Source organism: Eublepharis macularius, chromosome 1 (genome assembly GCF_028583425.1).
Source record: "Eublepharis macularius isolate TG4126 chromosome 1, MPM_Emac_v1.0, whole genome shotgun sequence".
In the NCBI taxonomy this organism is placed as follows: domain Eukaryota; kingdom Metazoa; phylum Chordata; class Lepidosauria; order Squamata; family Eublepharidae; genus Eublepharis; species Eublepharis macularius.
The window spans coordinates 173,490,269-173,502,302 of record NC_072790.1 but is presented as its reverse complement, the minus strand read 5'-3'; the positions used below and the strand labels follow the sequence as shown (position 1 = coordinate 173,502,302).

The window sequence follows — 12,034 nt, the reverse complement described above, 5'->3', positions numbered from 1 at the left end:
CATGGGCGTAAGCGTCAATGCATTTAGCCCTCTGGCTTAAATAACATGAATACTTCGACTAATTAATTCAATTGCTATACTACTTAAAGAACTAGAGTCCCCATGAAAGTCCTCATAGAGAAGCCGACAGATCACAAGATATATTCAGTCCATGTGGTTCTGTAGATTGCAGTTTAAAAGTCCACCACGCCTCCTTCCTCCGAAGATCCCGAAGTGCTAGTGCCAAGTCTTTATATTTGCTCACATGTAGAACTGTATATACAAAGTCATTGTCCTTATGCCCTTTCTCTCTGAAATGTGGAACAAGTGGTGCATCCATGACTTCCCGTCGCAGTCTGGAGCGATGTTCTTGTATACGAGTTTTAATAGTTCTAATGGTGTAGCCTACATACAACTTTTTACAGACGCACATGATCAGATAAACAACATTTTGACTATTACAATTTGAAAATGCATTCCAATATAGACCTAGATCTTTAAATTGTTGATTAGACATTACCAAATCGCATACATTACAGTTACCACATTTGTAATGTCCTGCCGGTACGTATCCCTTTAAGTTGACTTTTTCATGATCTGTGTGGATCAACTGGTCCCGAAAGTTCTTAGTTCTACGCCAGGCTACCAGTGGTTTGTCTCTACATCCTGGGAGGTCCTCTACTAGAGGCCAGTATTTGTATATAATGCTTTTAATTTGCTTCGCTAAGGGAGTATAATCCAACGCAAAGCAAAGTCTCTCCTCCCTCCCTTTGACGCTGTTCTTCAAAACATTTGATCTTCTTAAATACCTTCAAGGCAGGAGAGCCCACCACTTGCAATTCAACCCTCACATGTGAAAATGCTCCCATTCGGGCAACATTTTAAAAAGGATAAATAAATGTATAGCCATGGCTATACAGCCCAGAAAATCCACAACAACCATCATTCTCCGGCCATGAAAGCCTTCAACAATGGAAATAAAAAAATGTTTGTGGAAATATGGGGAAATCCTTAGAAAGGGGAGAAGCAGCCCTGCTAGTTGTTAATTGTGTGGTTTTTGTTTTGAAAACATAATGCATAAAGGAAAATTAAACATTTCTTAAAATGGTGCAGGGATATTGCACAGCTCTGTTCACCTATAATATTAAAGATGTTCATAGGCTACTGCTCTAGAAGTTTAGTGGTGACCAGGAGACCAAGAAGCCAAGCTCCAGGTTCAGGGACAACTTGGCTCAGACCCTTCATCATGAATGGTAATAGCATCTGCTGATTGTCTCCACCCACACTGGTGACAGGTTGTGGCAGGAAGCAATGAGTAAGCTAACACTCACTGCTGGTGCTGCTGAGCTGAGTCATCCTTGCAATGCTGGCTTCTAGTGCCTCAGAGGCTGCTCAAATGGGCTGCTCCTTACTCCTGCTCTCCCACAACCACATTCCATTCAGTATTCCAAGCAGCAATGGATGTGGAGTGAGTGGAAGCAAGACATTTCTTTTTTTCTTTTTTTCTTTGGCTTCACTGTAATCCTATTTTGTGAATGAATCTAGAAGAATTTATTGTACATGCCCATAGGCCTTCACAATCCACAACCTTTCATAATAAAACATGCATAAAGATACAATTGCAGTAAAATGAATGGATCTAAAAACTACAGAGATGTGCTTGACAATGAAATTAGCATCCAGATTATGTTCATTGAGAGAAAAACTAAGCCCTATATTGTCACTAGGGTAGGGTATACATATCTTTGCAATTTTACAATAAAAATGAAGAGATTGCTGTAACTTTTACAACAATCATTGGCATATCTTTCCCAGCCATGGATTCTGCCTTCCATCTCCCCACCCCATACACACATCTTCACCTTCTGGCATGTCCTGGTCAAAAGGGGCCTCTTAGGGCAAAAATTTTAAAAAATGTGGAGTGAAGCAAGAATGTTCAACATAAATTTGGCACTTTCAGAATTTCCTTACACAGTACAGTAAAAGACTTGCTCAGATCTTGCAAACTGGAGGATGTGGCTTCTTTTATTGAGTCAAGTCATCTTGTTTTAGGTTTTCCTCTTTTCTTATTGCCTTCCATTTTTCCTAGCCTTACTGACTTTTCCAGAGAATCTTGTCTTCTCATGATATGATCAAAGGATGATAGCCTCAGTTTTATCATTTTAGTTTCTACAAAGAATTCAGGCTTGATTTGATGTAGAACCCCCCTATGTGTCTTTTTGTCTGTCCATGGTAGCCACAAAAGTATTCTCCAGCACCACATTTCAAATGAATCAAATTTCTTCCTGTTAGCTTTCTTCGTTGACCAACTTTCACATCCATACATAGTAATGAGGAATACCATAGTTTGTATTCATCTTGGTTCCCAGAGAGACATCTTTATCTTTAAGGATCTTATCTAGCTCCCTCACACTTGCTCTTCCAAGTCACAATCTTCTTTTGATTTCTTCATTGCAGTTTCTCTTTTGGTTGATGATTGAGCCAAGGAATAGAAAATCTTGAACAATTTCAATTTCCTCATTGTCAACTTTAAAACTGTGTAATTCATCAGTAGTCAATACTTTTGTCTTCTTCATGTTCAGCTGTAATCCTGCTTTGGTGCTTTTTCCTTTAACCTTCATCATCAAGTCTTCACTATTTTCTGCCAGTAACATAGTATCATCTGCATATCTCAAATTGTTAATGTTCCTTCCACCAATTTTCACTCCACCTTCTTCTAGATCTAATCCAGCTTTCCTTATGATATACTCTTCATAGAGGTTGAACAGGTAGGGAGATAATACACATCCTTGTCTGTCACCTTTGCCAATTGTAAACCATTCTGTTTCCCTATATTCTGTCCTAACAGTAGCCTTTTATACAGAGTTCAGGTTGTGCATCGAAACAATCAGATGTTGTGATACACTCATCCCTTTTAACTCCATATACAGCTTTTCATGACCCATACTGTCAAAAGCTTTGCTGTAATCTATAAAACATAGGCTGATTTTCTTTTGAAATTCCCTGGTGTGTTCTATTAGCCATCATACATTTGCAATGTGGTCTCTAGTGCCTTTTCTGAATCCAGCTTATACATTTGACATTTCTCATTCCATATATGGTAAGAGTCTGTGCTGTAGAATTTTGAGCATCACTTCGCTTGCATGGGAAATTAATGCTATAATCCGATAGTTGCTGCACTCTTTGGCATCCCCTTTTTTGGAATTGGAATGTAGACTGAGCTTTTCCAGTCTGTGGGCCATTGTTTTGTTTTCCATATTTGTAGATAGATTCTTTTAAAGATTTTGATGAACTCAATTTCTAGAGCTTGAAACAGTTCTATTGGTATTCCATCTACTCCAGGCGCTTTGTTTCTCCCAACTGCTTTGAGAGCAGCTTTTACTTCACTTTCTAAGATTTCTGGTTCTTTGTCAAAAGATTTTTCTTCAAAGGTATCTGTCATCCTTCCATCTCTTCTGTTAAGTTCTTCAGTGTACTGTTTCAATCTTTCTTTTACTTAGTCCTGATCAGATACTGTATTTCTATGTTGATCTTTCAGCATCCGAAGCTGCGGCTTGAATTTCCCTTTGATTTCCCGTATCTTGTGGAACAGATCTCTTGTTCTTCCTCTTTTGTTGTTCTCTTCTATTTCTTTGCACAAATTTCTTTGTCTCTGCATGCAAGTTGCTGAAAAGCTGCACTTAGAATTCTGACTCTACTTCTGTCACCTTTTGCTTTTGCTTCTCATCTGTCTTTAGCAATTTTAAGAGTTTCCTCAGTCATCCATTTAGGCTTCTCCTTTCTTTTATCTATAGCAGGGGTGGCCAAACTGCAACTCGGGAGCCACTTGTGGCTCTTCTAGACATATTGTGCGGCTCCTGGAGGTCTCTGAGTATCACCATGGCCATACATTTTATTTTAGTCTAATTTATTTCCCTCCCTCCCTTTCCTCCTTTCTTTCCCTCCCTTTTCCTTTTTCCCTTCCTTCTTTCCTTGTCTTTCATATTTTCAATAAAAATGTTGGGGTTGCCAGGTCTGACTCAGAAAATACCTGGGGACTTTGGGGGTGAAGCCTAGCAAGGATGTGACGTGACTTCTGAGATGTCATTCCAAGTCAAAGGCCAGGTGATGGCTCTTCCCAAGCTCCACCCCTTCCAATGATGTCACTTTCAGCATACAGCACCAAAACCCCACCCTTTTCTGTGATGTCACTTTCAGGACACTCCCCCAAACCCACCTCCTCATCTGAAGTCACTTTAATGCATCGTCTTGCGACTCTCAAACATCTGACATTTATTCTATGTGGCTCTTACATTAAGCAAGTTTGGCCACCCCTGATCTATAGGAATAGTCTTTGTACATTCTTCCTTGATAATATCTCTGGTTTCAGCCTGTAGTTCTTCTGGTTCATGATCAATTAAACTTAGCATTGCAAATCTGTTTTTTACACGGTCTTTACATTCTTCAGGAATATTATTTAAATTGTATTTTGGCCCTATGATTCTTTTAGTGTTTTTCTTTAGCTTCATTCTAATGAATCTGTATCACAATCAGCTCCTGGTCTTGTTTTAGTAGAGAGAAAAGAGCTTCTCCATCTTCTGCTTCCGATTATGTAATCTATTTGGTTCCTCTATTGGTCACTTGGTGATTCCCATGTATACAATTGTCTTTTTGGTTGCCTGAAGCATTTGTTAGCAATGAACAGGTTTTTGGCTTCACAAAATTCTATGAGTCGCTCTCCTGCTTTATTTCTTGATCCTAGTCCAAATTTTCTAAAAATGTTTCATTCTGCTTTGTCTCCTACTTTGGAGTTCCAGTCACCTATGATTATCAGCATGTCTTGTTTAGGTGTATGATCAATTTTTTCTTGGACACTTGCGTAAAAGTTTTTGATTTCTTCCTCCTCAGTATCTGTAGTTGGAGCATAAAGTTGATTGTTGGTTATGTTAACAGGCTTTCAATGAAGTCTGATTGATATTAATCAGTCAGATTTTGTGTTGTAGCTCTTGACTGCTTATGCTATATCTCTCTTCACTATTAGAGCAACACTGTTTCTTTTGAGCTTGTCATTTCTGGAGCAAAACACTGTGGTTTTCTGACTGAAAATGTGTCTTGAGTAAGTCCACATTAGTTCACTTGCACCCAATGTTTAAATGTTCTATTTCTTGTTTTACAATTTCTAGCTTACCTGGCTTCATACTTCATGTTCCATGTTCCTATTATGTATGTCGCACAGATTTGGACGTTCCTTTTCAATCAGCAACTGAACATCCTTTTGGCTTTTATCCAGTCCCATCATTAAGAATAGTGCTATTTGTACTTGTCCTCAGCTCTTCCCAAATAGCCAATTGAGTGCCATCCAACCTGGGGGTCTTGTCTTCCAGCACTATATCTTCTTTCATTTTGGATTATCTCATCATAGGGTTTTCAAGGTAAGAGATTAGCAGAAGTGGTTTACTATCACCCTCTTCTGTGCAGACTAACCAGGGTTACCTGAAGTGACACTGTTGTTCTCTGTGAAAGATCCTCCACCAGTGTCACCTTCTTCTACTGCTGCTGCCCAGTAGCTACCCTTCAAGAATTCCTCTTCTCCTGTTATCATTGGAGCAGTCAATTCTGCTGATGTGACTGTTGATTCCTGAAAGGGTGGATACATCTTAGTCTGGTGTCTCAGCTTTGACCATTCCTCCTTGAGTGACTCTTCCAGGAGTTTAAACTCTTGACCAGGGCTGCATTCCTGAGGGTGTTGCTCTCCGCTTCACTGACACATTCAAACCCTCTCACCATGTATTCAAGAGTGGCACCCTCATTTTATGACTAGTTGTTTGTGCCATTGCAAGGTGGTGTCTAATTTTTTTTCAGCTTGTCTAGTTTTGCCTTCTGTCCTCTGACTTGCACTATATCTCTCTCTGCTGAACAATACAAACCTGAGTAGATTTGATATATAGAGAATTAAGCTGAGTGCACAGACTGCTGATAGAGATTTAAGACAGAATAGTTCCACATGGCATGCTCAATTTAACAAGAGAGCTCATTGAACACTGAACTGAAAGCAAAGCCATCCCTCCAAGTCTTTAATGCATTAGGAGGGGGGAAATAACATCCTTTTCCTGGAGCCAACCTTCTCATAATCCATACTTTTCCAGTCAGTGCATATCATATATTCAATGTTGACTTTTCTCAAGTCTTCTACTTAGGAGAATTGTTTGAGAGACTGAATTCTTATACTATTAGTAGAAGAAAAGCTGTTTCCACTCATGCAGGAGGCTCAGCACTAATCTAAAGTGCTGGTTTGCTTTAGATTAAAAACAATTTTTAAAAGGACTCTGAGCTGGGCTAAAGACACTAGTCATCAACAGTAACTCTATTTAGCTGGACAGATGAGCCACTAGTTGGGATCCAAAGAACTGTCACTAATGTGCTAATGACTGAGGGACTCTGGACTAGTGTGTCTCAAATAGCAACCACCTATGCCAAAGGGCATGGTTCCAAAAGCAGTTCGGGGGAGGTTGCTATTTAAAGAAAGAATAGTGGGGAAGAATTCCCATTTCATATGGACAAGTTCTTAGATGAAGCTTTTGGGGTCCCAGCATTAAACACCAAGAGGCTGTGTAATCTGTTCCATTGCTTTGTTGGTATCCTCTTTATTGTACCATGGAAATTATCATCTCATCTTGCTCTCCCTTCTTAATAATAATAATAACTGCACTTATATACTACTCTTCTAGACAGGTTAGTGACCCACTCAGAGCAGTGACCAAAGTCAGTGTTTTTATTATTCCTTCAATACAGATGGAGAGCTGGGGCTGAAAGGAATGGTTTACTCAAGACCACCTATTGAATTCATGGCAGTAGTGGGATTCAAACCAGCAGATTGCTGATTCGCAGCCCAGCCACTTAACCACTGTGCAATAGCAGCTCCTGTAGTCTCTCTTCCTTCACCCCAAATTCCTTTTCAAAACTTGCCTCTTGCAAATTATTTCCTGACCCAAAGTACTGACATCTCATCTGCTACTAGACTCCCTCTCTCATCCCCATTTTTCTGCCACTCATGCTGTAACCTTGCCTATCATTCATCCCATCTGCAACATATGGCGTCTTGAGAAAGACTGCATAACATCTGTGTTCTGAACAGCAAAAGTCTTGGTAATAAATGTGATGCTATTATGACTAACATCTAATGAAAAAAACGACCTGAGAGGCAAGCACACAATTAGATACTGGATGAGGTAAGTATAGCTCTGTCACCTACAAGAGTGGCTTCTGCATCACAGCAGCTATTTTGTTAAAAACAGCAGGGGTATGGGAAACCCCAGCTGCAGCACTTGCTTCTCTTGCTGTTGTACTTCACACTAATGTTAGTGAGCAAGGGAAAGATTACGAAGCTAGATGGTCAAATATATCCATAAGTAGTATGGAGAGAAGCTGTTTCCTATCCCTTTAGCCCCATTTTTTTCAAAAATAAGAATGTATACATATGGATCTCATTTGCAGAACTGTACTGGCCCAAGTCAATTCTCCAGGACAGGTCTTAGCTTCTGTTCCCCAGATCTCTTGATATTGCCAAAATCTGCTCATTTCTATCCGCGGATCAGAAAGTGGCATGTGATACATTCTGAAGGTGTCTTACTTTGCTTAAGCAAAGCAAAACATAATCTAGTCAATGTTTGGATGGGAAGCTCCTTGAAACCTCATGTATATTGAGTCCACTGGAGGAAAATTAGGATAGCTATAAACTAAATAAGTATATCAGCACAGCTAACCACCACAGTCCACTCTACATAAGCATGCACTAACTGCCCACAGGTGTGAGAAGAAACAAACATCAGATACAGCAGGGATACCCAGTATTTTTGAGACCATGGACACCTTTATTTTAACAAAAAGGTGTGTGGGGGGTGCAATCACAAAGTAGCTGCTGTAGGAAGCAGAGAAAACCACAGAATGGCTGCCATAGGAGATGGAGCCAACTACAAAATGTCAGAAAGTAATAGAGTAACACCTCAACATTTAGGGCAGAAGCTCTGTTTAACAGGATGCCTTTTAAAATAACATATTGTCTAAAAATATTTTCTTGCTTACTGACAGTCACACAGCAAAGATCCTCTGTTCAGTTCTCCAAAGGCCAATGAGAATTCCTGGGCCTGCCCACTTCTAAAAACTCTTGGCAGGCATCAGGAAAGGTATCAATGAGTGCCATGATACCCACAGGTGCCACATTGGGGACCCCTGCAGATGTAGGCTGGTGAAGAGCAAAGTTCATTCAAATCAATTCAGAACTAGTGCGATTATTAAAAGTTTTCTTGGCAAGCATTTTTTAAAAAAGTGTCTGTTTTCTATTATTCCCTCCTGATTTGCATTGCTGGCACTTGTGCACAAGGGTCTGAATCCTATGTTTCTCTTCCACTAAGTCTTCCTGCAACAGAAAAAGATTTCTTTTGATGAAAAATTACTTTTTCAGATGCAGGAAGTCTTCCTTTGATGGAGAAAAGCCTTTCTTTGTTGATGGAAGTCTTCTTCTATTGGCAAAAGGGAGTCATATGATCCAACCCAGTAGGTGCTATGTTGATCATGAGCATTAATTTATTGTCCCCATTCTTGGTGGTACAAAGAGTTCCTTTTGGAAATTCAATACAACCCACTTCCAAAACAAAATACTTGGGAACAAGACAGAATTTTAGCTCTAGATGTGGCCCAACAAGCAAATAAAGATGTTTGCAAGAAACAAATTGAAAGACTTAATCAACAGAGAAGGCAGTCACCAAACAAAAAGATGCGGGCTTGGATGGTTTGGTCACCTAATTTCAAAACTATTTGTAAGGGCTCAATATTTAAGAAAGTCTGACTTTGTACTTCACATAGCTCCACCTCATCCCGAGCTTCACCGAGAGTAAGGAGTATAATTTACTGCTGTGCACGTTCCTATAACACATCTGGCTTTGACCATCTGGTCTACCAACTGGCAACTGCATATCCACAGAATTGCATTTTACATTATGATCTGGAAAAGATACTTTGGGGGGAAATGCTGTTCAAGTAACACAGCTGAGCATTACATCCTTAACAAAATTGTATTCTGAACCAGGTAAATTACAAATTTTGGTGACACTACAAGAATGCCTTGGGATCGACGGAACCTGCCTACTTCTTACACTCCCAGGTTCGGCATCACAGAAGCCCCCAAATTATGACCACATAGTATGGGTAGTTGTCCTTTGCAACACCACCTTAGCATCATCAAAAAGCATCATGGCCATTTGAAAAATAGCACTTTGCAATAAAAGCCCAAAACACTAGTCCTTCAACAAAAGGTTAACTCCTAAGATCCTTTTAGAATGTCAGCTTTTGTGTTGTGACAAGTCTCTTGGCTTGACTACTTGGAATAAAAATCATGTTTATGACTTTTAAAAAAAATGCAATTGAAGTTGCACAAATCTCTGTCTCTTCCCCTCTCACCACATACACTTCTAAGGAAATGTTAGGAAGAAAACTGAACAATATATGAACATTTCTAGATGTTAACAGTAGAGATGGGCACGATCCAAAAAAAATTAACGATCCAGCTGATCGTGGATTGGCACTGGCGATGATCCCAAATTAACGATCCACACCGATCATCTCCCGTTCCCGAGCTGTGGATCATGGATCGTGGAGGCCAAAGCGGGCCACGCTGCTATTCCCAGCTATGTGGGAAGGTGGGTGGTGGCGGCGGCCACTGGGCCTGGTGGGCACGGGGAGGTGGCAACAAGCCACCTCCCCTCAGGTCCCATTCAGCAACACAGGAGGTCTGTGTTTGGCCATCAGAGCTGCCTATCAGGGTTTGCAGGGATGAGATTGGAGTGCCCATAGCTACAGAACACCCCCTTCCCCCTCCCTCCCTTGGGTGACTTCTCCCAACTTGTGATTGCTTTGCTGCTCCGTGGTCGGAAGGAAGCCCTGCTGATCAAGGAAAGCTGGGCTTCCATTCAGGTTTCCAGGACGACAGAAGGAGGGCAAACAGAGCTCAGGCTTTCCCCTGGCTCCATTGCCAGGGGAATAGATTGCTGGCGCCTGAGTGTCTGGATCCCTGACCCGAGCCCGAATGCAATGATCCAGGCCTCTCCCGATCGCTGGATCGTTGGCCGTGGATGATCACGATCTGCCGGGTCACGATCGCGCAATCGCCATTATCGTGGTTTTTTTTCTATCATAATACAGATCATGCCCATCTCTAGTTAACAGCAACCATCTGACAAATCATCTTGGGTACTTACAGAAAGGCAATTCTTAAGTGTGAAAATATCACTATAATAATTGATACAAGCAGGCATACGCAAACACACACACAGATGGAAGATGTGTGAAATAATTTCACTCTATGCTTGAGAGCAGAAATACATGCTTGAGAGTAAACTATGTAACATGCAGTGATGCATTACTTTTCAACTCCTGGAAATGGCAGGACTTAAGACAGAGAAAGGGCAGCTCTGGAAGAAAAGCTACAGACCCATCTCAGCATTGATATAGCCCAGTAAGTAATCCACTTTTAATCAATCCTGGTCAATCCCTTCCTCCCATAGTCTTGGTAAAGAAAAGACAGAGAGATGGTTACTCCCCCCCCCCAGCTAGCTTCAACTCTATGAAATATGAGCCCTGCATGACCCTTTCTAAGATAGTGTTAGTAAAACAAAAACATTTTAAGTAGTGGGGAAAACCACCCTCCCTAGAACCATTTCATTTTAAAGGGCAGGACAGTGTAGTGTAAACAAAGAGTGAATAAGCCTCAAGGATCTATGGAAAGTTACAGTCAATTGGAAACAGCTGCTTGAAAAGGAGAGGGGGCAACCTGAAAGCAAAGTGAGATATTTAGAATTTTTTGAGATAACTCTTCACCTACACACATTTGCATTTTCACAGGGTTAAATATTATGTTCATCATACAAAATGTGCAACAAAGAGAGCTTAGGAAAATGGGAGGAGCAAATGGCATTCTTCCTTTGGTTGTAGCTATCATATGGCGATGGGTAACGGAAAGAGAAGGAATAAGCAAAGAGAGCCAAGGAAGTAAGTGATAAAATAATCATGCATTGTTATTGCCTGCTTCTAGTTTCAACGTATTTAAACTGCCCTTTGCTGAAACATGCATCAAGCCACTGAGAGCCTCGCTACAAGTGACATCTTTCACGCGAAGGGCACTTGATCATTTTCGCAAGTCTTTCTGGGTACTGAAGTTCCTCTCCCACACCCCTTTTCCTTCTGTTCCTTCCCCTCTCTGTTACCACGGCTGCCTGAAGAGACTGAGAAAGCCTACGACAGCAGCTTTTGCAAATCGTCTTGCTGGGGGGGTGGGGAATGCTCTAGAGAAAGCTGACATGTCGGTGAAGTCCTCCCCTCTCTGTTAGAACTGTTAGGATCGCTGCCTTAAAAGTCAGAGAAAGCCTGCGTTTGCAAATCGTTTCTCTAGTCGCAAGCCTGCTCTCAATGATCTTTGGGGGCGGGCAGCTGCAACTTTGCAAATTGTCTTGCTCGAGGAGGGGGGGATGCTCTGGAGAAAGCTAAGAAAGTTGCTCTGAGATGCACTAGATGAGTCACACAGCAAAGATCCTCTGTTCAGTTCTCCAAAGGCCAGTTCTCAAAAATGAGCTCCCAGCTCAGACTAAATGGAAACACTCTTTGTTTTGCTGCAGATCTCCATGAGGATGCATTCACAACTGATTTCTGGCTGCTGGGAGACAGGATACATATTGGCAATAGATGTAACAGGGGAAGGATTCCTGCACAGAAGTAGGAAATCTTCCTATCTCCTAAAACAACTTTATATATGAAGAACTGTCAGTATAAATCTATTGTCTTAAATTTAAATGGTCTTATATTATTTCACTGAATCTGCATATGAAATAAAGGGGAGCCATTTTTCTAAAAAGTTAGATATAATTGGGATTTTCTGCCCATTTTTTATAATCCTAAAATTTTATATGTAACAGAGATAGCCTTCTGCAGAGATACAGGCCTGTTTTGGAAAATAGCCTGAAATTTTGTTGGATCTCTGTTAAATCATTTTTTAATGTATTGGACTGCTTAAAGATGTTGTACTTGA

General features: G+C 40.8%; 1 protein-coding gene across 2 annotated transcripts in view; it reads right to left on the bottom strand.

The window, feature by feature from the left end:
- DAAM2 (dishevelled associated activator of morphogenesis 2) overlaps positions 1–12,034 on the bottom strand; it is a 388,390-nt gene that overhangs the window by 68,722 nt on the left and 307,634 nt on the right. The window lies entirely within an intron of this gene.